This window comes from Felis catus, chromosome D3, assembly GCF_018350175.1.
Source record: "Felis catus isolate Fca126 chromosome D3, F.catus_Fca126_mat1.0, whole genome shotgun sequence".
In the NCBI taxonomy this organism is placed as follows: Eukaryota; Metazoa; Chordata; class Mammalia; order Carnivora; family Felidae; genus Felis; species Felis catus.
The window spans coordinates 52,145,499-52,172,098 of NC_058379.1; the positions used below are offsets into that span (position 1 = coordinate 52,145,499).

The 26,600-nt window shown below is 33.3% G+C and overlaps 1 long non-coding RNA gene across 1 annotated transcript in view; it reads left to right on the forward strand.

Moving 5' to 3' along the window:
- LOC109493388 overlaps positions 1 to 26,600 on the forward strand; it is a 441,201-nt gene that overhangs the window by 375,708 nt on the left and 38,893 nt on the right. The window contains exon 5 of the long non-coding RNA XR_006588213.1: positions 1,752 to 1,865. This is a non-coding gene — a long non-coding RNA (uncharacterized LOC109493388). The remainder of the gene's footprint in view (positions 1 to 1,751; positions 1,866 to 26,600) is intronic.

A 26,600-nucleotide genomic window follows, 5' to 3' on the forward strand; every position in this document is an offset into this window, starting at 1 on the left:
TATGTGTATATAATATGCAGATGTAGGTGATACATGTGTATTATGTATAATACATTTGATATACACAAACACAGCTATCCAGCAAATAGAGAACAAATGTGGTATAGTGGTAAAAGACCATACAATTGGCATTAAAATATGAGTTCTGACACTTGCAAACCTTACTAGGTTCAAGAAATTTTAACATCTCAACATTAATATTTATCTTCTTTCAAAAATTTGGCAAGAGAAAATAGTAACTAACACTAACCTGATTTTCCAAAGTTGTTTTCAAATTATGCTGAGTATGAACACACAAAGTTTTCAATAACAAGTGATATAATCCTATGCAGATGAAGGAAATTATTATTTTAAGTGAACTGTAAAAAAGGAAGCACTGAAATAGCTTTCATTCAACCACTAATCATAATTATAACCATTCTTGAAAAATAAATAATATATGCACTTGTCTTCCCTTTTGCAATTTTTACTGTACTTAACGATTTTCTCTTTTAACCATAATTTTGACCTAAAAATATATCTTCTTTTCTATTTCTGCAGGCTGAAACTTGAGACCCATTCCGAAAGCAGTGGCTGCTTTTTCCTCACTTTAACTTTCTGTATCTGCACAGAGAATTCATCTCTTGACTTCTCAAGCAATTTTTTCCCTTCCAAATTTGTCTCTCTTTCCTTTTACTGATCCCCCATGATTTCTTCAGGGTTTGCTTAGGTCAACCCCCAGTGTCTAATCTTATGAGTCGCTTCAAGAACTACAAATTTGTTCAGATTCCTTTTGTCTGGATTCCTTTCAATCACAGGAAGTCTTATGCTTTTCAATTTCTTTATTCTCCCTGAGTATTCACTCCTGACCCCTTCCATTGAGTTTCAGCCCAGAGTGAGCTTCTCATTCTCTGAATTCTATTGACCTTAAAATCAGCATCTCACTCTTTAGCTCTTAATTGGTCTTCACTTATTTTTTCCAGGTTTTTTGGCAAAGATAGTATCTTATATTTTGGTCACTCTTATAGATCCTTAACATACTTTGGGATGTACAGTTTGCATAAATACTAGGTTGTTTGCTTGAACTAATTTGTAACTTATAACTCTTACATATATTCCTAGTAGTTACTTATAACTACTAGTGACAAGGAATATAAATTTATAGATACATATTTGATTTAATATAGATGTGCAGTTACTAAAAAATTAGGTATGAATAAATACTGTCAACTAAATCATAAAGAAATGAGCTCTTCCCAGATAGATCATATGGGAGAGAAATGCTATCTGATAAGAATATTGAATATTTAATAGGTTGACAAAGCTAGAGTGATACAGGACAATCAAATGGGCTATAAAACTCCCATTTCTAAGAACATATTATATATACTAAATTATCTATAAGCCACTACTTAAACTTTATGTTGTAAATTATTTACTCTTCTCCTTATAAAGATTTAAAGTCTCCTTTGATCACCAAACCCGAATCTTCTCCTTGTCCCATTAACCACAAATTTGCATAGATAGTGTACTCTTTAAAGTGTTACAGTGAAGTTTAATATGCAATGTTTTGTGATATTGGAATTTACTTCCAATTGAAATTGGCAATTATCAGAACATCGTAGGGAAGGGGATGTAAAAGAAGTAAGCTCCAGAATTGAATTTAATTTTTTTACTTAATAGCAAAACTATTAAAGATTTAAATATATGATTTAGAAGGACATCACCAAGATAGTGACATATGTTTTTTGTGACTTCACTTTCCCTCACAGAATAACAGCTAATATCTATTTGAGAATGATACACTACTGAAAGAATCTTACAACATGACAGTTGGCCTGTAGTGACTTCAGCATCTCAAAGACCATAAAAGACTATATTAGAAGGTAAGAGAAGTGGCTACCTGTGTTGTATTACCGCTCCCCCCCAGGACAAAATGGCACCATGTGGAGAGATCTCCCTTAAGTCTCTAGATCTCTCAGTGGGAGAAGGGAAACCAAAGAGAACAATCAGCCTCCCCTAGAATTATAGGTGGCTTTGTGGGAACCCTTACTCTAAATTTGCACCATGGAAATTGCAGAGTAATCTGTAAGGCCCAGCTACTAGGAATTGGATGTTATAGAAAAAGGGGAAAGAGCTTGCAACAACTAGCACATGGATCTTGGTAGATCAAATTCATACCTGCAGTACCGAAGTAGAAATCATATCCAGCAGTTTTTTTCATCTGCAGAACCAAACTAGGGGTGTACTTTTATCAGGGAACTCAGTAGGTTCAGACTGACCTGACTCAATCCTCACACAAGGAGTTTTGCTGGCCTTAGGTCCTGGTTTGTCTACCAAGATAAGAAGCTAAGTCACAGCCCCACCTACTGTGGACAGTACCTTCCAGCCCCACCTGATCAAAAGGGCTGATGACAATTCCTGGAAATAAGGAGGCAAGAAGGCAAAGCTGATTGCCTTCAGAGCAGTACTGGGTCTAGAGTCTTCTCATACAATACACAGGCAGGGAGATTAATTCCTAAATAAGACTGAAGGTCTTGTTGGCCCCTCCCAACAAGAAAGCCTTGTTTGGGAAATTGAGAGTTCCTTCTCAAGGAACTGTTCCTTGAGAACAGTTCCTTCCCATCTCGCCCAGGCAAGGGGCAGAGGGATAGCCCCACCTACTATGGAGTGTGTCTTCCAACCCCATCTGATGAGAAGGGCTGGTGAAAACACCTGAAAGTTGTGTGACCCAATGGCATTTGAGCTGAGAGAAAGTCTGACAGTGATAGTTTGCAGAGAAAAACCAGTGACTATGTTCAGCCAAGGAACTTAGGGTGTGGATCAGTTTGAGTTAAGACAATAAAGAAGGAGCTTCATCAGTTTTGGAAGAGCTTCTCTTGCTCTGCCTGAGCAAGAAATCTAATTCATATCCCTGCTCATCACTGAATATAGTCCCAAGCACATCTGACAAGGGTATCTAACCAGGGACACAGGAAGTGCCATAGGCCATTCAACAAGCCTCCATACAGTGGCATTGGAACAGAGAGCACAGACATGGTTTCCCTTGTCTACAGATCAAAACCAGTGGCCTCAAATGACCAGGGAGTTCACTGCACACTCAGGCCTGCTTAGAGCCCCCAAACAACATACTACACAGCCCTGGTTCCTGGTCTTCTGCCTGCCAGAATAGGGGAGTTAATTCATAGTGCCTTCTATTTTTTGAACATAGTACCCAGTCCCAACCATCAAGTAAGCCAGACAAGGGAACTGAGGGAACCACAGAGCCCATCCTACAGCCTCACCTGGGTTGGGAACAAAGTAGTTTTATCCAACTGTTCTCTGTCAGTGGGAAATTTCCCTATCCCTCTCCTCAGAGCTCAAACAGTTGCCCAGTCCAAAAACAGACTATAAGAGCAGGCCCCATCTACCCAAAGAAATTATGAGCAGTCACACTTAAATGCCACCTGAGCTGACTGGTGAAGAACTATCTCTGCTAATGCAAATCTGTGAAGTCTGGAAAAGGAACCCCATTACCCAACTGCACAGATACCAATGTAAGGAATTAAAGATCATGAAAAATCAGATAAATATGACACCACCAAAGGAAAGTAATAAAACCCTAATAACTGATCCTAAAGAAACAGAGATCTATAAACTGTCAACAAATTCAAAGTAACCCTTTTAAGGAAGTTTAGAAAACTACAAGAGAGGGGTGCCTGGATGGCTTAGTCAGTTGAGCGTCTGACTTCAGCTCAGGTCATGGTCTTGAGGTTCATGGATTTGAGCCTTGTGTCGGGCTCTGTGCTAACAAGTCAGAGCCTGGAACACGTTTCGGATTCTTTGTCTCCCTCTCTTTCTGCCTGTCCCTTGCTGGCACTCTGTCTCTTTCTCTCAAAAATAAATACACATTAAAAAAAAAAGAAGAAAACTATAAGAAAACACAGACAACTAAATGAAATTAAGAAAACAATTCATGAACAAAATAAAAAGCTTGGCAAGGAAATAGCCACCATCAAAACACAATCAAGAGTGTTGAAATCCTAGAGTTGAAAAATACAACTGAACTAAAGAATTAAATAGGGAATTTCAAAAGTACATTTGACCATGCAGAAGAAAGGATGACCTGATAGATAAGACATTGGAAATTACCCAGTCACCAGAGCAGAAAGAATAAAAAAAAAAAAAAAGAAAAATAGTGAAGAAAGTCTATGGGGATTGTGAACCACGATGAAAAGAAATAATATTTGCATTAGGAGAATCCCAGAAGGAGAAGAGAGAGAAAAGGGGACAGAAACTATATTTAAAGCAATAATAGCTGGAAACTTCCCTATCCTGGGGAGAGAAATGGACATCAAGATCCATCAGACACAAAAGACCACAAGTAGATTGAACCTCAATAGGGCTACATTGAGACACATTATAATTAAATTATCAAAAGTCAAAGAAAAAAATAAAATTTAAAGCAACAAGAGAAAAATGTTACACAAAAGGGAACACCCATTAGATTATTGAAGGATTTCTCAACAGAAACCTTTCACATCAAGGGAGAATAGAATGACATGTTCAAATATTGAGAAAAAAAATAACTGTCAACAAAAATGCTACACCCAGTGAAGCTGTCCTTCAGAAAGAAAGGAAGAATAAAGATTTTCCCGAACAGATAAAAATTGAAGGAGTTCATCACCACCAGACCTGCCTTACAAGAAATGCTAATGGGAGTTCTTTGAGTGGAAATAAAAGAACTCTAATTATCATCATTCAACCGGTAAAAGGTAGTAGATCTCACTGAGAATGGTAAATCATAGTTAGATTCTGCAATATGGTTATAGTGGTACATAACTCACAACTCTGTTTTAAAAACTTTTTAAAAAAATGTAGCAAAAATAACCATAAATACAATAATCTGCTATTAGTTACACAATATAACATATGAATTGTAACAATAGCCAAAAATGTTAGGAGAATTAAAAAATTAAAGTATATGAATTTTATTGAAGTTATTATCAGTGTAAAATACGGTATTATGAGTTTTAGATATTTTATATCAACCTCATGGTAACCACAAGAGAAAACCTTATAATAATTCCACAAAAGAACATGATAAGGATGTCAAAGCATACTACTACCAAAAGACACTTGAACACACACAAACAGACAGCAGCATAAGAAGCAAGGAACAAAACAACCAGAAAATAATTAACAAATGGCAATAATTAGTTCTTAACTATTAATAATTACTTTAAACATCAATGGATTGAATTCTTCAATCAAAAGACAAAGAATGGCTGAATGGATTTAAATAAAAGTTCTAATAATATGCTGTCTACAAAGGACTGACTTTAACCTTAAAGACACACAGAGGCTGAGTGAAGAGATGGGAAAGATATTTCTATCAAATGGTAACAACATCAACAAAAAAGCAGAAATAGCTATATTTTTATGAGATAAAATAGACTTTAAACTAAAAATGATACAAAGAAACAATAAAGATCATTATGTAATGATAAAGGGGTCAATACATCAAGAAGATCTGAACAATTATAAATATTTATGCACCCAACAGAAGAACACCTAAACTTATAAAGCAAAAATAGAGCAAAAAAGGAGAAATAAACAATAATACAATAATAGTTGGAGACTTTAACACCCCACTATCAACAATGAATAGATCATCCAGACAGAGAATCAGTAAGGAAAAAGTGGGTTTAAACAATACTATAGACCAAATGAACCTAACAGACATATATAGGACATTCTTTCCGACAACACCATACTCAAGCACACATGGAACATTTATAGGGTAGACCATATGCTAAGCTACAAAACAAGTCTTAGAAAATTCAAGAAGATTGAAATCATACCAAATAGTGTCTTGAATGACAATGGCATAAGACTAGAAATCAATAACAAGAGGAACTCTGGAAAATTTGCAAATACTTAGAAATTAAACACCACTCTCCTGAACAACCAATGGATCAAAGAAGAAATTAAAGGGGAAATAAGTTTTCTTGAGAGAAACAAAAATGGAAACACAACATACCAGAACTTACAGGATGCAGCAAAAGCAGTCAAAGTGGCAAGTTCATAGCAATAAATACCTGTACTAGGAAGCAAAAGAGATTCTAAATAAACAACCTAACTCTATGCTTTAGGGAACTAGAAAAAGGAGAACATGCAGAGTCCAAAGTTAGTGGAAGAAAGAGCATAATAGCAATTACAGGAGAAATAAATGATAATCGAAAAAAATTAATCAAACTAAGAGTTGGTCTTTTGAAAAGGTAAACAAAATTGACAAACTCTTAGCTAGATTAACCCAAGACAAAAGAGAAAGGACCAAATCAACAAAATTATAAATTTAAAACGAGACATTACAAATGATACCACAGAAATTCAAAGGATCATAAGAGGCTAATATGAACAACTATATGCCAACAAACTAGACAACCTAGAAGAAATGGAAAAAATTCTTAAAAATGTATAAACTACCAAGATTGTAACAATAAGAAATAGAAAATCTGAACAAATTATTAGTAAAAGAATTGGATTAGTAGTCAAAATTTTCCCAGTGAAGAAAAGCGCAGGACCAGCTGGCTTCACTGGTGAATTGTACAAATGTTCAAAGAACTAGCTAACACCAATCCTTTGTAAACTATTTCAAAAAATCAAAGGGGAGAGAACACTCCCAATCTCATTATCTTGATACCAAAACCAGAAAAGAACACTACCAGAAAACTAAAGGCTGATATCCCTGATGAATACAGATGCAAAAATTCATGATAATATACTAGCAAACCAAATTCAGCAGTATATTAAAGGATCATGTACCACAATCAGCTAGGATGTATCCCTGAAATACAGGATGGTTCAACATACACAAATCAATCAATTTGATACATAAATGTTAACATGAGCTTGTAGATAAAAATGATTGATACATACAAAAATATCCTAGTGCTTCTAGACTCTTGATATGGCAGCAAAATAGAGGAGTTAGTCTAGAATAATAATTAAAGGTTCAAACTGTGAACCAGAGAATTTGGTTCAAATGCCAGTTGTTCTACTGGTAACTACATGTCCCTAGGTAACTTATTTTACCCCTCTTTGCCTCTGTTTTCATACTTTAAAAAATTAGAGTTATGACACTTTTATGAATAGAATTAAAATATACAAAAATATTATTTTAAATTAAATCTGACCTAGCATAAGTATAAAATAAATATTTGATCTAAATTGTGTAGATTTTAAGAGTTTTTATTGAATTATATGAAGCACAGTTTGCTGAAGATTTTTATTTCAGCTAGTTCAAATATTTACCTTTCATATATAAATTCTGTGGAAGGAACAATTTATGGTAACTTCCTGAACTAATAATTTAATAAATTTAAAAGATAATTTGCACTGATATGCTTTGGTAATCTAGATCCCTGCTGAAACAAAATACTAATTATAAATTTTATTTTGTTTAAATGCTCATGGTGGCTATTGCATAATAAAAGGCCTAAAATATGAAAATAAAAATGCACAAGCAAAATAAAAATAATAGGGACTTAAGTAGAAATATCCATGTTCTATCCCATTTAATAAACATGTCAGTTACAACCATAACATTTCCATTTTCAATCAGTAATATATCTAGTTAATAGTGTTTATAGGAAAGTTTTTTTATTGCTTTTATCAATCCTAAGGGAGTATGATAATTATGCAAAACTCTTGATGATATTTTAATTTGATTTTAATTTACTTAACAGAGACAAAGACTGAACACATAAATTTTTTTTTAAATGAATGTAATCTAGGGGCACTGGGTAGCTCAGTCAGTTGGGCGGCCAACTTCGGCTCAGGTCGTGATCTCGCGGTCTTTGAGTTCGAGACCACGTAGGGCTCTGTGCTGAGCGCTGAGTCTGGAGCCTGCTTCTGATTCCGTGTCTCCCTCTCTCTGTCCCTTCCCTGCTTGCTCTCTCTCTGTCTCTCTCTCTCAAAAATAATAAACATTAAAAAAAATTAAATGAATGTAATCTATTTTTTACCTAAGTTGGGTTCACATCTCTTTACTTATAGGTATAATGATGAGGATATTGTAAATCTGATCATGTTAGACATCGTATTGAAGATCATGTTAAATGCACCTTTTAAAATGTAAAGATTTTGTTCATTTCATGAATATACTTCCCTCCCATCTCTGTGATTCAAAACACAGGGAAGAATAGGTGTCCGTGATAAAAATGGCAGCCAGGTTCTTCCAGTAATTCCTTTACTCCTCTGAAAACTGAAGGAATGATGAAAAATTTCTCACCAGTTTACTACATTCACTTTTTATCCATTATCGATATAACAAAAACACATGCACATGCGCATGCACTCACGTACACGGAAATACACACACACACACACACACACACACACACACACCCCACATTCGAAGAGAATTAAAATCAGGGGAGAAAGGGTTTTCCTCAAATTATATTACTAAGCTCAGCAAATTTCTGTACTTAAGCAATGCCATATAAACTTCAAAACAGTCACAGTTTTGATAAATGCACTTAGTGAGAAAGAGTTCCACAATATTAGGAGACACTTTATTAAAGTAAGAAATTTTTGTAAAAAAAAAATGTATAGCTTTAGGCAGTATAAGGTGAAATTGGGAACCATGCCTCATTCATATGTGCATTCATTTATTCATTCACTTATTTACCATACTCTCCACTCCCTATTCTCTCATTTGAGGGTCTGGAGTTAACAGAAACAACTCCAACCTCACCACTTAGAATGGTGTGAACTGAAGGTACTTGTTTATCAGGATTTCATACTATTGTAAAGACTGCTGCAGCAATGAACATAGAATAAGTAGATTAGCATAGACTCTGGTACATAGTAAGTGTTTGATGTATGTTGTCTTCTTTTGCAACCATTCAATGCATTTTTGCTGGTCAATAGATGATGTGAATAAGGACTTTATCTCAAGCAGATGAGAATATCATGGAGACAAGGAAATTTCATAAACAGTGGTAATATAAAGTAAAAAGTAAAAAGAAGAGTATCAAAGAAATATATACTATATGGGGTGCCTGGGTGGCTCAGTGGGTTAAGCGTCTGACTTCAGCTCTGGTCATGATCTCATGGTTTGTGGGTTCCAGCTCCATATCAGGCTCTGTGCTGACAGCTCAGAGCGTGGAGCCTGCTTCGGATTGTGTGTTTCCCTCTCTCTCGGCCCTTCCCCCATTTGCTCGTGCGCTCTCTCTCTCTCTCTCAAAAATAAATAAACATTAAAAAAAAGAATTATATACTATAATTTAGCAACTTAGAGGCAGTAGAATGTTTGTGGCATATACATTTGACTTCTACTCTGAATTTTTTTCACCTAAATTTTTTACCCCTTTCCTCACATGAACAGGTAAACAACCAAAACGTCTTCAAATTTCATTTTAGATTTCATTTCGTTGCATCAGAATCGACAAATTGAAAAATTCCAAACATGGTTGGAAAGGCCTTACATCGTATGTTAATGAATAGAAATAGGCAATTTCAATGTTAGTTGACTTAAATTTTAGACCACTAGTAACATAAATCTAAAAGGTTTTTAGTAATATGTTACTGACCAAAATATTAATTAGCAACAAAAATCAGAACATAAATTTGTTAGCTATTTCAAAGTTCTCAATAAATAACATTATAGATATGATTAGGAGGTCTGTATTTCTCAATCCAGATTTTTTAAATCCAAATCCTGGTTCCACAACTACTCTCAGAACACTGGGCATGCCAATCACTCTTTGACTCAGTATTTACATCTAAAAAATGGGCATAAAATTAATATCAGACTCATAGATTTGTCAAGAGGATTTAATACGATAATATATGGTAAGTACTTTGAAATGTTTCCTTCACATCCTTTTAGATTAAGACATTTTAGCCACTATTATTACTAGTACTATTATTAATTAAATACCTACTTTTGTTACTGCCAGTAATTGGCCTGTCCTGACCACCACAAAATTCTGGATTGGTAGAGATTTTTCAGGCAGAAAAGTAAGTTGTTAAAGGATATTTGATTTTTTTAACTTAATTCTCTTCACCTGTGTTTTTGGGTTTTTTTTTTTTTTAGATTGAAAGCACCCAATTTTAAAATGTCTGCAGCTTATGAATCTCTGTGCATACATTTCTTGACGAGGGCATCTTCTTTATCTTGGCATCCTAACCAGCTATCCTACCCTTCTTAAAAAGACAGGCAAGCAAACTCTTCAGTTGTCCATCCTAATGTCAATTAACCATAAGACCTCTTTCCCATTCCATGAAGAGTCTACCTTTGCTTACCCAATCTTGCAACCCACATCTTGGATTTCATACCTACCTGAAGTTAACTTTCAAACATACTTCACATGGATAAAATTTATGCACCTGTACCCACACACAAAACTGTTTCTTTGTTTTTGTTTTATTTTTGTTTTCTCTTTAATCCTGTACGTGAAGATAATTTTATGATTATTGAATAAACACAGGGAAATTTTTACCAACAGGAGCAGGTTAACAAATGTTGATGCAGCACACTACATTGTATGTGTCCAAGGTGTGACATTGGTACAGGGCATAATATACCTGGAAGTTTTTTTGTTTATTTGTTTGTTTGTTTGTTTGTTTTGTCACAACGTTCAAATAAAAGACCTTGATTTTACACGAGGGTCATTCTCCTAACAATTTTAATTTTCTAGTTTCATTGGAAGATAAGAATCATGACAATATTATTCAGTATATGAGTGTCATGGCGGGTCTCATTGGTAAACTACCCTCATCATCTTTTCCATATTCATTATAGAATACAAGGCAATAGGATAATGGGTGGAATTGAAAATGACATTTATTCAAATCTTCTTGAGATTGTAAAAAAATAACCAGGTAGAGTACACTTTGTTTGTTCTTCATTTGTGGTGGATCATTTTAATTAATGTATAAAGTTCCAGTTAAACTTATAAAAAGATCTTTCAAACATTTGGCAGAATGATAATTTAGAGTAATCAAATTTCTAATCATAGAAGAAACACAGGGTTTTTATTATATGCTGTTATACAATCTGTGCTATTACATCTAATGCAATGATACAGAACACACTTCAGCAGCCTGGGTGTATCTGCTTCAATGCAAGATTTCACACATGACAGATTGCAAATTATTATTGTGCAGTTCTATCATATAATCAGCTACCATTATCGCATAGTAACCACAGAAAGCTGTATTTTAAATGGACTTCAGAAAACAAAACAAAGCAAAGCAAAAACGTCATTGAAGCAGTTTTTAAACTAAAAGACATCACAGAATTTTTAATATTTTAGTGATTTATTTTAGAAACCTTGGCTTTAGAGCAGTTTATATTCTAACTATTACTTTAATTTCAACTACATAGAAAAATTAAAATTTATGGTTAAATGCCTTTACTGGATAGGGGACTGGGTGAGAGTACACCCATATAAACCTCTAAGCTGAACAAGTAAAGACAAGGACTCATTTAAATCCAAATATGTTATTCTTGATGTCCCAGTAAGCGTTTTTATTTACATGGATTAAATTTCTCCTGTTGAAAATAAATGCACTCAACAACTATACTCTGGGGAAATTGAGAATAGGTTTACTTTTTACATCAGCTCATTTTCAAACCAGGTATGTAAAAGCACTGACATAGAAACAACAAAGTGATTCATTAGTAACAGGTTTGTTCTTAGAAGAGTTTGTGAGGGAACTCAGTTGGAAGAGTTCAAGCTTCTTCAATCATCTTTCTGTGATACCTACTGCCCCCTGCTGACTCATCACGGAAATATACCATTGCTTTCCTTTGTAAATTTACACAAAAGCTTTGAATAATCGAGGAGACTAATGAGATATGTATGTTCATTGAAATTTGATACTATATACATCTTTCTCCTCACATTGCTATGTATGAAAAATATTTTTCCAATATCTAACTTGTGAAATGCCCCTATTCAACTCGTCTTTTATGTGTTCTTCACTGATTTTCTAATATCCTCCCTTTGACCCAATAGACCAGCTTATGTCATAAATCCAAAGCTAATGAAAACATAATTAGAAGAGACCACTTGAAGTGTGAAGAGCTTAATGTTTTAGGGCAATTGAGCAAGATTTATTCTGTAAATCAGAAATATATTTTCACTGAAAGTGAGTGTTTCATGGTGTTTAACTTCAGACAGCCTCTTGGACATGATCTCTTATTGGATGAAGGTTATAAATATATGCAGTAGATGTATGTGCATAGCACATTTTCACATGACTAATGATAGAATCAAAATAGGCATGGATTAATAATCATAAAAATGTATCTTATATTTTTAAAATAATGCACAAAATAATCAATGAGATAATTCCTTTTTAATCACTTATGCCATTTGCTAGTGATTTGAGCATTTTAAGAAAAAAAACATAAGCCTGCTTTTTATAATTTAAATGAGTATTAATGTAAACTTTTGTTTCCTAACACTGATTAATCTGTAAAATGGAGTTTATTTCAACTACACTAAAGAGTTGTTATAAAAAGAAAATATTATCCAAATTTAGGTAACAAGTCTATCCTATAGGAGATGAAGTGTTCTAACAAATAACTGCTGACACTTTCAAGAACTGGAGCCCGGGGCGCCTGGGTGGCGCAGTGGGTTAAGTGTCCAACTTCAACCAGGTCACGATCTCGCGGTCTGTGAGTTCGAGCCCTGCGTCAGGCTCTGGGCTGATGGCTCAGAGCCTGGAGCCTGTTTCCAATTCTGTGTCTCCCTCTCTCTCTGCCCCTCCCCCGTTCATGCTCTGTCTCTCTCTGTCCCAAAAATAAATAAACGTTGAAGAACTGGAGCCCAAGAGGAATTCACAAAGTGATACTCTAGTAGGACTTCTAAGGAGTCAGTCATGATTTAAGTTGAGAATATAACTGCAGGGACTCTTCATTCTGTATTGCCAACTGTAAGAACAGTGTTTCATTGACTAAGTGAAAATAATACTTTTTATTGACAATAATCTTTAAGATTATCTATACTTAAAATGTTCCTGTTTTACTTGTAAATCCTGTAAGAATATGTTATTAAAAACATTAAAAAGAGGGGCACTTGGGTGGCTCAGTCAATTGAGCATCTGACTCTTGATGTCTACTCAGGTCATGATCCCAAAGTCTTAAGATCAAATTCTGTGACATACTTTGCACTGGGCATGGGGCCTGCTTAAGATTCTCTCTCCCCTTCTGCCCCTTCCCTGTTCATGCTCTCCTTCTCATGTTCTCCTTCTCTCTCTTAAAAACAAAACAAAACAAAACAAAAACATTAAAAGGAAACAAAATCTCAGTAAAAAAAAGACAATAACAATTGTTAACTTTAAGTAAAATAATTATTTTCATTTGCTTGTATTTATTATTAGCTTTTTTAAAAGAATGCATATTTCAGAAGTTACAAAATTTAATTAAGAATTAATTATTAATAAGTAAACACTCCATTACAGTACATAAAATCGAGGGTTTTTTTTAATTTTAACGTTTATTTATTTTTAAGACAGAGAGAGACAGAGCATGAACGGGGGAGGGGCAGAAAGAGAGGGAGACACAGAATCGGAAGGAGGCTCCAGGCTCTGAGCCATCAGCCCAGAGCCTGATGTGGGGCTCGAACTCACGGACCTCGAGATAATGACCTGAACTGAAGTCGGAAGCTTAACCGACTGAGCCACCTAGGCGCTCCATAAAATCGAGTTTTTAAATGAGGCAATTGGTATTTAATTATTACACACTCATAAAGGATTATAGGGATTATAAATAAATACATGACAAAGATTTTTGTGTTTATATATTACATTTATCATATATAAGTACTAATGTATTATATATATGTATATATATATATTTTTTTTTTAATTTTAGAAAAAGAGAGTAAGTGGGGAGGGATGCAGAAGGAGAGAGAGCGAGAGGGAGAGAGAATCTCAAGCAGGCTCCACACTTAGCATGGAGCCCGACACAGGGCTCAATCCCATGACCCTGGAATCATGACCAGAGCTGAAATCGAGTTGGACACTCAACCAACTGAGCCACCCAGGCACCTCATTTACTAATGTATTTTTGTTTAAGCAAGGCACTTATATCGATAAGCAGAAGATTACTATTTACTAGAAGCAAATATTTGAAACATACAAGATGATATAACATTCTATGATTCAAATTTTCTCATGAAATTAGGAGTTGTAGTACCAAATATTTCATGCTCAAGACTCAAAAACATTTGCCAAATTTATTAATTGCCCTTAGATTATCCACTCAGAAAAGATCAGAGAAGTCTGATGAGAGAAGAATCTACAAACCAATAGTACTTACCTCAGCATCCCCTTACAGGGAGTTAGTTTTTCCTTAAATGTCACCAAGTTTTTCTCCTCAAACACTGATTGAAAGATTGTGTGTTTGTGGTTGTGTGTGGATGTTTGTGTGTTTGTGTGTGTGTGAGTGTAAATTGAACACTCATCTTGAAGATGTTTAAAGTGATTATGTATTTTCTTTCTAGATTCTGGATATTACAAATTATTTTAATATTTCTCTGTATGTATCAACATATATGTATGTTTACTCAACTGACTTCTTTTTTCCCTGAAGAAAAGATAGGTGATAAAACTATAATCTGAAAGTAAGCACATAGCTTTCTTGAAATTAGTTTTAAACTTTTAATGACTCTTCAGAATATAATATATGGAATGTAAAATACCTCTAGAACTGAATTTTGCGTATGACTCTCAAAACAGATGCTGAGAATGTCTTATTGAAAGACTTTATAGGGTAATTTATTATTTTCATCACCATTACAGTTAATGCTATTTACTTAGAATATTTAAACAAATCCTTTCTAAGCACTGATTTAGATATTAGGAGTACTGGATTCTAATATTGTCATGGTTTCTAATAATCATGATAATTCATTATACTCCATGATCTTTACTTTCTTTATATGTAAATGAATACTTTTGGAAGTCACTTTTTGTTATATATTTTCTTGATGAACATTAGCAAACTTCCCTAATGGTCTATCTTCCAACCTCCATTGCCATAGTTGGTCATAATCTGAGTCAACTCATTGACTCCTCTGAACAACCCTGTGAGAATGGTGGTTAGTGCCGTTTCGCCAGTGAGAAAAATGAAGTTTGGAAAGGATAATAAGCTTATTGGAGTTCATACAGGTGGTAAATGGTGGAACTAGGTATTTACCTTAACAATGGAAAATAGTACTGTCAGTGAGAAAGCTGCTTTTTCAAAGAGGCTATTATGGTAAAAGACATTTTTCTAAGAACAAAAAATAATCATATAGATGAATTATTACTATTACCATCTAAGGTTGGGTAGTGGTTGTTTTCTATGTAAATATATAGAGAGATGATAGATAAATAGACAAATAGATCAATTTGTATCACTGTATACCCAAAAATTTATTAAGTAAGCTTGAAAAAAACTGTATAAATTCAGGGAAAATGTCATAGATTTATACATTTAAATAATAAAATATATCTGTTAATTTGCATAACAATAATTTAATGAAATTTTAATAATAAATTAATTCAGTGCAAGTAAGAAAAAGGGTTCTTGGGTTATTTGGTTTATTACATTGGTCCAATTGATCAAAATGGACCAGTAACTAAGATAGATTCATTGTGGTTTTTCAGGGACTGAAGTCAGGAGAGAACATCTCTTCTGGATATATGGACTTTGCTGTCTCATCTCATAGAATTTCTCAGTATTTAAATTATTTTTGTCATTTAATGGATTTTCACTTAAGAGTAGAATCTCATTACACTAAATTGCAACCAACCTGAAATTTTACCTTTTAAAATTGTCTTTTTTCATCATCCCTGACTAATCTTCTCTAAATTTCCACTTCATTTGCAATTCTCTTTTTGGTCACTGAGGATCTCCAAAATGAAGTCTACTTCATTATATGCCTCATTATCAATATTACCATAGCTCCATTATGGTCATTTACGTCAATGACCTTTGATATCTTCAATTCGGTCTTACTGGTAAGAACCTTGGAAATGCTACAGCCAGATGATTTGGACCATTTTCAAATCTCAGACTGATTTTATCCTGATAGACAATAAATCTCATGGGTTTTTCTCAGAAAAAATAATTTTTCCTCCACCCTTTTAGGTTCTTGGCTGAGACCCTCCTGTAATAAAAGGCAGATTAATGGGAGGAAAAACAAACAGAAATTTAATAACATGTATACTTCCTGTTTTATTTCCTTCAGGAAAACTGAGTAACTCTCTGAAATGGCCCAAGCCATCACCTTAAATACCATCTTCAGCTAAAGACAAAAGAAAGATGTTGAGGGTGAGGAGACTCAGTTATGTAAGTTATTAGGGAAAACACAACAAACAAGGGTATGGTTATTATGCAGATTTAAATCTATTCTTTCTTCTTTGTTAAATTTTTATAAAGATTTAGTCATCCTACAGAGATGGAGATACCATTACAAATGGAGATTTCTCTTGTAAATGTACATGTGTCTTACAAAAAGGTAATCTCTACTTGGGTTTCAGAGCTTCTTTTGTGTCTACTGTTTTTTGTTTTTGTTTTGTTTTGTTTTCGCTTGTTTGTTTTTAAATATTTATTTATTTTTGGAAGAGCGCAAGTAGGGGAGGGACAGAGAGAGGGGGACAGTAGATCTGAAGCTGGCTCCACACAGACATGTTGACAGCAGTGAGCCGGATAAAGGGTTCTCAAACTAACGGGGAGATCATCACCTGAGCCAAAGTTGGACACTTAACCGAGTCACCCATGTGCCCCTTTTTGTTTTTGTTTTATACAAATAACCAGCTTAACCAAATCTTAATATTAAAGAGACATATTTTGGGGTGACAAATTCGGCTCTCCTTAAGTGGGTCTCCAGGAAGAATAGGAGTGAACCTATTTTCTCTTCCTTTTTTATTTTAGTGCTAGAGATTTAAAGCCTTTCTTATCATTATTTTTGCTTGATTGCTGTTTTGTTTATTAGTTTTGATTTTGTTTTTGCTTTTGTTTTTGTGTAGAGCCCAATGGAAATTATATATCTAGACAGGATGTTTACCTTAAAATTATTCAGCTCTGTACTCTTATTTTAGGTTTTTATACAACTTATTCTTTTTTTAAGTGTTTTTCGTTTTGTTTTGGTTTTAATAATTTCACAATAAGCAGATTATTGAACTTCCCATCTACATCACTTAAAAAAATTATTAATTTGCATGATCTCACCGGCAGAAATTAAAATACTAACCTTGAATAGAATTTTTTATTGTTCACTTTAACATGTTTCTGATCCGATTATAAATACAGAAATATAAATCAGAGCTATAAAACTGTGTAACTGAGGTTAGCAATACTATGTTGATATCTCTTTTTAAAAAGATTGGAAATGTAGGGGTGGCTCAGTCAGTTAAGAGTCTGACTCTAGATTTCAGCTCAGGTCATGATCTCACAGTTGTGAGATTGAGCCCTGTGTCAGGCTCTGCATTGAGTGTGGAGACTTCTTAAGATTTTCTCTCTTCCTCTCCCTCTGTCCCTCCCCTAGAAGCATTCACTGTCTCTGTCTCTCAAAAAAAAAAAAAGTGTGGAAATGTAAACCATCATCATTATTGTTTAAATTATCTAGTTTTCATAGCCCTACTCTTCATGAAAACCTATATGGCATAAATTAGATTTTCAAACTGTTCAAAATTCAAGTTGACTGCATTGATTGCTATTGAAATATCTTTGCAATTTTTACAAAATGATGGAAGAACATTTTTCTGCATTATGATCTGGAACTAAAGGAAAATATAACCCAACATTCTCCTAACAGAATTATTTTCTTACTGGCATTTTTACACAAGTATAAGAAAAAAAGGAAAGTCCTGAAATGTTACATTTCCAAAAAAGATTGAATTCTAAAGACAACATTGAAATTTGTTCACAATAACATAATGTTTTTAGTATTATAATTAAAATTCATGTTGTTCAAATTATGCATTGTATACATTTACCAAGATGGCCTTAACATTCCCTCCAAGTTCTCTAGATTTTAGATTGGTCTCTTTCTGACTGCTAACTCCTGTCCTCCTCCTTTCATAGAACATTTACTTCAGAAATTTTTCCATTATAAATTCTTTATCTGCTCCTTTGAGATGCAAATATTTTATAATGCAGAAATATATTGTGCTGCTCTAGGACCCAGGAGACATCCCTTTGAACTATAATCATTAGAAAGATAAGGCCTTTATCTCCCAGTCTCTGGGGGAGAATAGAAGTCTCATTTTGATAAGTACCGGTTAGCAAACACTATTAGGGAACATTGACCAGCCCTCCTCTAGGGTCTTCAGTATTTTTCCATTTGTCCACTTTAGAGTTTGAAAATACTTCCGCCTTTTGTTTCAGTGGAGTTGAGTTCAATTTCTTTCCCTTACAGTCTCTTTTTCAGAGTTTTTATTTAAATTCTAGTTAGTTAACATATAGTGTAATATTAGTTTCAAGAGTAGAATTTAGTAATTCATCACTTACATATAACACCCAGTGCTAATCACAAGTGCCCTCCTTAATGCCCATCATCCATTTAGTCCATCCCCTACCCAGTTCCCCTCTAACAACCCTCAGTTTGTTCTTTATAGTTAAGAGTCTCTTAGGTGGGGGGCCTGGGTGGCTCAGGTGGTTAAGCACTTGACTCTTGATTTTCAGCTCAGGTCATGATCTCACAGCTGGTAAATTTGAGTCCTGCATCAGGTTTTGTGCTGACAGTACAGAGCCTGTTTGGGATTCTTTTTCTCTCTTTCTCCCTCTCTGCCCCTCCCTGACTCACGCTCACTCTCTCTCAAAATAAATAAACTTAAACAAAAAAAAAGTCTCTTATGGTTTGTCTCCCTCTCTTTTTTCCCCTTCCCCTATGTTCATCTGTTTTGTTTCTTAAATTCCACATATGAGTGAAATCATATGGTATTTGTCTTTCTCTGACTACTTATTTCACTTAGCACAATACACTCTAACTCCATCCACATCATTGCAAATGGCAAGATTTCATTCTTTTTGATGGCTGAGTAATATTCTTTTGTGTGTGTGTGTGTGTGTGTGTGTGTATATATATATATATAATTACATACATAAATATATACATAAATACATTTACATATATATATATATATATATATATATATATATATATATATATACATCTTCTTTATCCAGTCATTAGTTGATGGACATTAGGGCTCTTCCCATAATTTGGCTATTGTTGACAATGCTGCTGTAAACATCTGTGTTCACGAGCCCCTTTGAGTCAGTATTTTTGTATCTCCCCTATAGTCTTGACCTTTATTGCAATAATCTTGAATAGATCCATTCTTGCTATTTATAACAAGTGTCTCATGCAATTTCCTTTTGACAGTTCAATGATTACTTGATTGATGTGAAAGTTCTATTCCATGATCATGTTATATTAAAAATATATGACATATTTTAAAATATATATTCCAATATATTCATATTATTCATCTCAAAAAGTAATATTTTAATTAAAAATCTCAAGAGCCAAAGCTCAAGCAAATCTCATTAAATCAGAGCCCCAAGATGTGTACATATAGCTCTCTTCACAGTTTTCCTCTGTTGTCTCATGTATTTGGTAAACCACATATGATTTTACTGGGAAAATATCTCTTATATTAAAGTCATATACAAACTGTGCTCTATACTCCTACAATCTTGTTTTTTTTTTAAAGATTCTGTTTATTTCAGATTTGCTGTTAGAACATGCTTCTGATGTGTTTTACACTTTACATTTTGACTTCACAACAGGGAACAGCTTATTAGTGGGTGGTAGAACTGGGATCCAGATGTGACTGAGCCAATATGTATATACCCGTTAACTAGCTCTTTCTCATCTGGGAATATATTAGATGAAATAACTTGAAAGTCACATACACCATGAGGTAAAGTAGGAAACATTTGAGAAAAGAAAGTGGTCTATGCTGCTTACCTCACCCCAATTTTCATCTGCTATTGACTTGTTGATAGAAAACTTGTTTCTGTTTCTCTTTTCAGTCTTTCTTTCTGATTACTATGAATAATAATATTGCCTCCTTTATCTAATACTGCAATAGTGTTATCTCCAAGCAATGTTTTAGAATCAGCTACACAGATACATAAAACAGCATCAGGCAACATTTGAAGCATGGGTTAAATTCATGCAGTGTCAAATCCTGTAAAGATAAAGATGTTTTGTCAAAGCAATGCAACTGCCCAATATTTCACAATGTTCCTTCTGAACATTTTATTAAAACATCAGTGGGCTCATGCTATAAATTATTAGTTATACAAAAAATATTAAAAAATAGAAGTCATCATGTTGCCATATTACATACAAAACAAACAAACAACACTACATGTTCTAAAGATCTTATAGAATAGAGGGGAAACAAACAAACAAACTGCTTTAAAAAAATAGATGCAGGTGCAGAATGGGAGAACATTTAAAAAGACCAACTAGTCCATGCTTACAGAAGGATGGGAGAAGGATGATTTCTTAACAGTGGTGAATTGTAAGAGTTTAGTAAAATCAATAAAAAATAATGTTTATAATGAAAGTAATCAAGCCAGGAGTGATGGTGCTATTTTCATATGTTTCCATATTGAAAAATAATTTTGATCTAAAATTTCAGTTCAACATACATGAGAAAGACAACAGATTTTAAGGTCAATGATACAGATTTTGAATGCCGGTTCTATCATTTAGCTGTGTGATTTTTTTTCTTTTCTTTTTTTTTGTTTTTTTGTTTTTTTGTTTTTGGTGTTGTTGTTCATTACCAAATCTTATCTGTAAGACTGGAGATAAGCTCTATCTCACAAAATTTTGAAGATAAAATTAGGTAAGTTTTGCAAAGTGTGTAGCCTTTGTTATTCCTGATACATTGAAGTATTCAATACATATTAGCTTTATTCCTCTTGTTACAAAACTATTTCCATGATCTGAAACATTTCTAGTGTTGATCATAGCCTAGTTTCTTACTGCTGTTTTAACAAATTACCACAAACTTAGTGGTTTAGGACAACAGAAATTCATTATCATACTGTCCTGAAGGCCAAAAATCCTAAAATCAAGGTATTGACAAGGCTGCATTCCTTCCAGAAGCTGTAGGGAAGAATCTGTTTCTTAGCTTTTTCCAGCTTCAGGAGGCCATTTGCAATCTTCAGATTTCTCTGATGTCTTCATCTGTTGTCACATCTCCTCTAATTGACTGTCCTATCTTCTTCCCATAGTAATGACTCTGTTATGCTATTGGGCCCACCCTGATAATTCAGGATATTCTCTCCATCTCAAGATTATTAATCAAATCAAGGTTCTTTTTTAATATGACATAACATGTTTCCATGTTTTAGGGATAGGCACATAGACAATAGACAACAGACCAAACTAAAAAAAAAAAAAAGAACTTTTGAAAAATAATAAAATAGCTTACTTAAAATAAATGAAATGATATTAATTCTCTTTATTCCTGATACCTTCCCTTCAGTTTGACTACCCAGAGACCAAGGAATGCAATTACATTTGTATTGTGAGAATTTTATACTGAGAGATTCATAAATAGATTTTTTCAAATTATAAAAACAAATAAGCAAGCAAATTGAACACAAAACATAACACAAACATTTTCAGATAGCTAAAAAATAAAAACACTAGAAGAAGGGAAGATAAATTTGTTTCTAAAGGAATTTCAGTGGAAAAATATGCAAATACTTGTGAAGATTTTCTGATGAATACAATGAAAGCCAATCTAAATGTTATGTAATTGAGTTGGTATAAAATCTTAAAACATTCTGAGTTTAAGTTTATTGAGGAATTTGCTCTTCATATGACATCCCAGCAAAGAGAAAAGTGTGTGGTCAGAGGATTACAGCAGAATGTTTTTTGTTTTTTGTTTTTTGTTTTTTTTTAATTTTTTTTTTCAACATTTATTTATTTTTGGGACAGAGGGAGAGACACAGCATGAACGGGGGAGGGGCAGAGAGAGAGGGAGACACAGATACAGAAACAGGCTCCAGGCTCTGAGCCATCAGCCCAGAGCCCGACGCGGGGCTCGAACTCACGGACCGCGAGATCGTGACCTGGCTGAAGTCGGACGCTTAACCGACTGCGCCACCCAGGCGCCCCAGCAGAATGTTTTTTTACACCCATTGCATAGTCAGAAATACTGTGCAGAAAGCATAGGACTGGAGAAAGAAAAACTTATTTGAGTATAATTTTATCTTTGCGTGTGATGAGTCCATGTTTAAGCATGTGATCTTGGCTGTTGTTTCTGAATACCCTCTTCAATTTAGGTCTAAGGATAAGGTTATCATAAATGCAGCTGTCTTTATTTCTCTCAAAGCTTGAACTGAAATGATCTCATTCTTGGTCTGCTTTAACTTTTTTTAATATCAACACTCAATATTCTATTTAGTATTAGTCCTATTGGACTGCCTAATTGTATACTGAAGCCTCCGTTCACCTGGTAGCCAAGCATTATGCAGACAAAATTTATATACAATCAAATATAGCAGAGGAGAACATGTAATTGAGGAAGTATTACGGTTTATAAAATATATAAAACAAACAATGAGTAATTTATTCTACTTATATAAGAAGTTTCAGAGAGTTTTATAGAGAATGCTTGCACAGCCTTGAGGAATACAGAGAGGGATAACAAGAAAGGATGAGGAGGACATTTCAGGAAAGAACAGTAAGTTCAATGTCATGGAGATGAGAAAGAACATGGTTCCAAGGCAAGAAGCAATTTGCTAAGGGTCAAGAAAGCAACAGATGGGAAATGCTTATAAAGCAAACAAGGGAAAATATTGGAGGAACATGTCTGAAATGCTATAGAGCTTGGATGTAGTCTTTAGAGGACAAAAATAATAATAGAAGAAGCAGTCTGGAGGATAAATTAGAAGTAGGAATTTGCAGGCTTGGCGTGAAGGTAACCATTTGAACGATTCTTGGCATTGCCATGAATATTGAATAGAAAACAACTTAAGAAGGTAATGTTTTTAGAACATAACCATAAATTTATTTTGATTTGTTAGTTGGCAACAGAAAGAATGGCATTTAGGATAATTGCCAGATTCCTATCATAGGTGAGTGTTGATTACATTTACTGTATTAACAAATACTGAAGGAAATACAGATTTGGGGGTGGGTTAGTGTTAGGCTGTATTTGAGGTATATTAAAAATGAGATATTTTGAGAACTTCCAACTGAAAATGCTGACTTCCCAGGTTTTATAAATTTAAACTGGTCATAATCAGGATTTATCAGTGTATATGTTAAAATAATGAATGTGCATAATACAGTCTAGGAAAAAATATGCAACAAGGTTAAGAATAGAAATTTGAAGACATCACTATGGAAAAGAAATCATTGGCACAATAGTAATTATAGTTGCAGCAAAACTACATTCCAAGACAGAGTTTTAAAACTCTATTGTAAAATTTAATAACCAACCTTCTAGAATTAAGCAAACCAAAATTGTAAAGCACTTTGAAATCTCTGTAAATGCAAATGTGAACATATGCAGGTATACAAATATTGAATACAGTCATAAAACACACCCACAAAAAATACACAGTATTTCTATGGTTTTCAGCAATATCCCTGCTTGCCAGAATTCAAGACTAACCTTATTTTCTTTGTAGAAAGGCATTATCTGTGATCACAGTATCTATTTTTTTTCATAAAATAAAAAACCTGAATGGTAATTTTTCCCTCAGTAATTTCTTCCTTTACAGCTGATGTTTGTATATCACCTAAAATGCTGCCGACGGGTGTGAATTAGGAACATTTCACTCTTGTATTCCTGATTATATTTTCCAGGAATTTATGTTTGTCCAATTTTGGCTTAAGAAATAAAATCTTAGATGTGGTAATGCTTTTTCTATTTCTATTAATTTATAACTGTTTTATTTATTTATTTATTTATTTATTTATTTATTTATTTATTTATTTTAACGTTTATTCCTTTTTGAGAGACACAGAGAGACAGAATGTGAGGGGGGAGAGGCAGACACACACACACACACACACACACACACACACACACACACACAGAATCCAAAGCAGGCTCCAGGCTCTGAGCTGTCAGCACAGATCCCGATGTGGGGCTCGAACCCACGAATTGTGAGACCATGACCAGGGCCGAAGTTAGATGCTTCACCAACTAGTCACCCAGGCACCCCATTCTTCTTCCTCTTTTTAAATGTTTATTTTTTATTTACTTTGAGAGAGAGTGAAAGAGAGTGAGTGGTGGAGAGGCAGAGAGAGAGGGAGAGAAAATTTCAAGGTTGAATCTTGATGCAGGGCTCCATCCCAGGAACCGTGAGATCATGACTTGAGCCACCCAGGCATCCCTGTCTTCTTTTTTAATTAAAAAACATTTATAGTCTCTTTCTGAGTCCTATCATATATATGTAGTTTACCGACACTAATAATGAAAACTTTACAGATGATAAGTTAGCCACTGCCAACGTGTTTTAATCTACATTATTCAGGTTTTTCCTTAAGATATTATTACTTGTGGTTTCAACTATAAGAAGAAATATTCTATTTTTATTAATGCGAATAGTCTGTTGTGCTGAATAGAAAATTCATTTTGAAAAATGCTTTTAGTTTTTGGCTTTACATAGTTTCTAATTTTTTTTTCTTAATTCATTGAGAGTATCATTCTGGCCAAATACTTAAATTTATGTGAATAACCCATTGAACATATAAATGGAGGTCTAAATGTGAATAAAGGGTAAGGATTTCCAAATGAGTTAGTTTCATTATGTTGATTAGGTTGAACAGATCCTCTATGTATTAAAATCAACGTATTCTTGTACAAGATGAAATAATGATAATGTGTTAATTTGTGCCAGTAAAGTTGGAAATCCGTTGGCTCATTTTTAAATGGCTAACAGTTATTTTTAATTTAATGCATATCATTTGGTGTATAAAATTTCAGATTTGTTTTGTATTTATCATTGATTGTGCTTCTCTTCTTCTATTATTTTTGCCTGACATTAATACTGTCATCTTTTCTTTAATTGGGTGCAGTTTCCATAATATATCCTTTTGACTTTAAGATCTTTGGCATCATTTCATTGTAGTCTAATTATTTAGAAGCAGATATTTTCCCAGTTTTGTATTCTGATATAATCTCAAATGTTTGCTTCCTATAAACAGATTTTAAACCATAACATTTTGCCATATCTAGCTTTGTAACTTTTTTGTTATAAAAATAATTCTGAAATGATTTGGAATATACATATGTTTAATCTAAATAAACTCTAGCTAAGTATTTGTTTTACAAGTTTATTTTAGAAATACATTTATCTAATTATAAATCCCCAGACAATATTTTTTTTTATTTTTCAAAAGTTATTTTTGTTTAATTTGTTTTTTTTATAGTTAGCTCTTTAATTTAAAAAAATTATTTTCCTTTCATTTTTTCATTTAAAAGAATAATTAATCCTCTTTTTAAAATTATTTTGTCTTTATTTCTGCTATAAACATATAGCATTACTTAAACATAAAAATAGGTAATTTATTTTCCTATTTTTACCTTATTCATTTGGCTTAATTATTCATGACTATTTTTAGCAACACTTTTCCAGTTTTAATATTTCCATATTAATATCTTAAATATTTAGGAACATTTTTGGTGAGTTTTTAAATGTCTGGGCAATGTATTTTCTCAAAATTTGAAAATTTGAGAATAATTTTTGATTATCTTAAAAAATGAAATACAACTGGCTCTGACTTTCTTGAATGGCAACCTTGATACTACTCTAGGATCTTCTGGCTTTTATTCATTCTTTGTTTTTACTGTTGTTTTGATGGTTGTTTCCATATTTTCTCTATATTTTTCCTTGCCAGGTTTAATATTTCAAATCTAAATATTGGTATTCATATTTCTGCAATATGACATGAAGACAAAGGTATTTGTCCAGCTTAGGACAGTTTCTCTTATAGATTTGATATTGGCTCCTGCCATTGTTTTTCTAGTTTCAGGAATAAATAACTTCCATACACTGGATCTTTCTAATCTTTCTTCTATACATTTTTTGGTCTTCTCATCATTTTCCATACTTTATACAATTTTGCTGTATTCTCAAATATGTCTTATTCATCACCAGATTTATGTTCTGTAATGCCAATCCTGCCTCACTAAAGTGTATTTTAAAAATATTTTTACGGTATAACATACATGCAGAAAAATGAACTTATAAATACATAACTTAAAGAATTTTCACAGTGAACACAAGGTCCGCACTGCAGATTTTATTGTTGTTACCCTAATCCTTTGATGTATTTTTTATACTAGTCAGGATCTGAAGTATTTTTTCTGTTATATATATATTATATATATATATGAGATATATATATAATATATATGTTATATATATACTGTTATATATGTATGCGTATATGTATATATATACACATACATATGTATATATAATATATACATATATGTATATACATATACATGTATATATGTATATATGTATATATATGTATGTATATGTATACATATGTATATATATGTATATGTATATACATATGTATATGTATATATATGTATATATGTATACATATACATATGTATATGTATACATATGT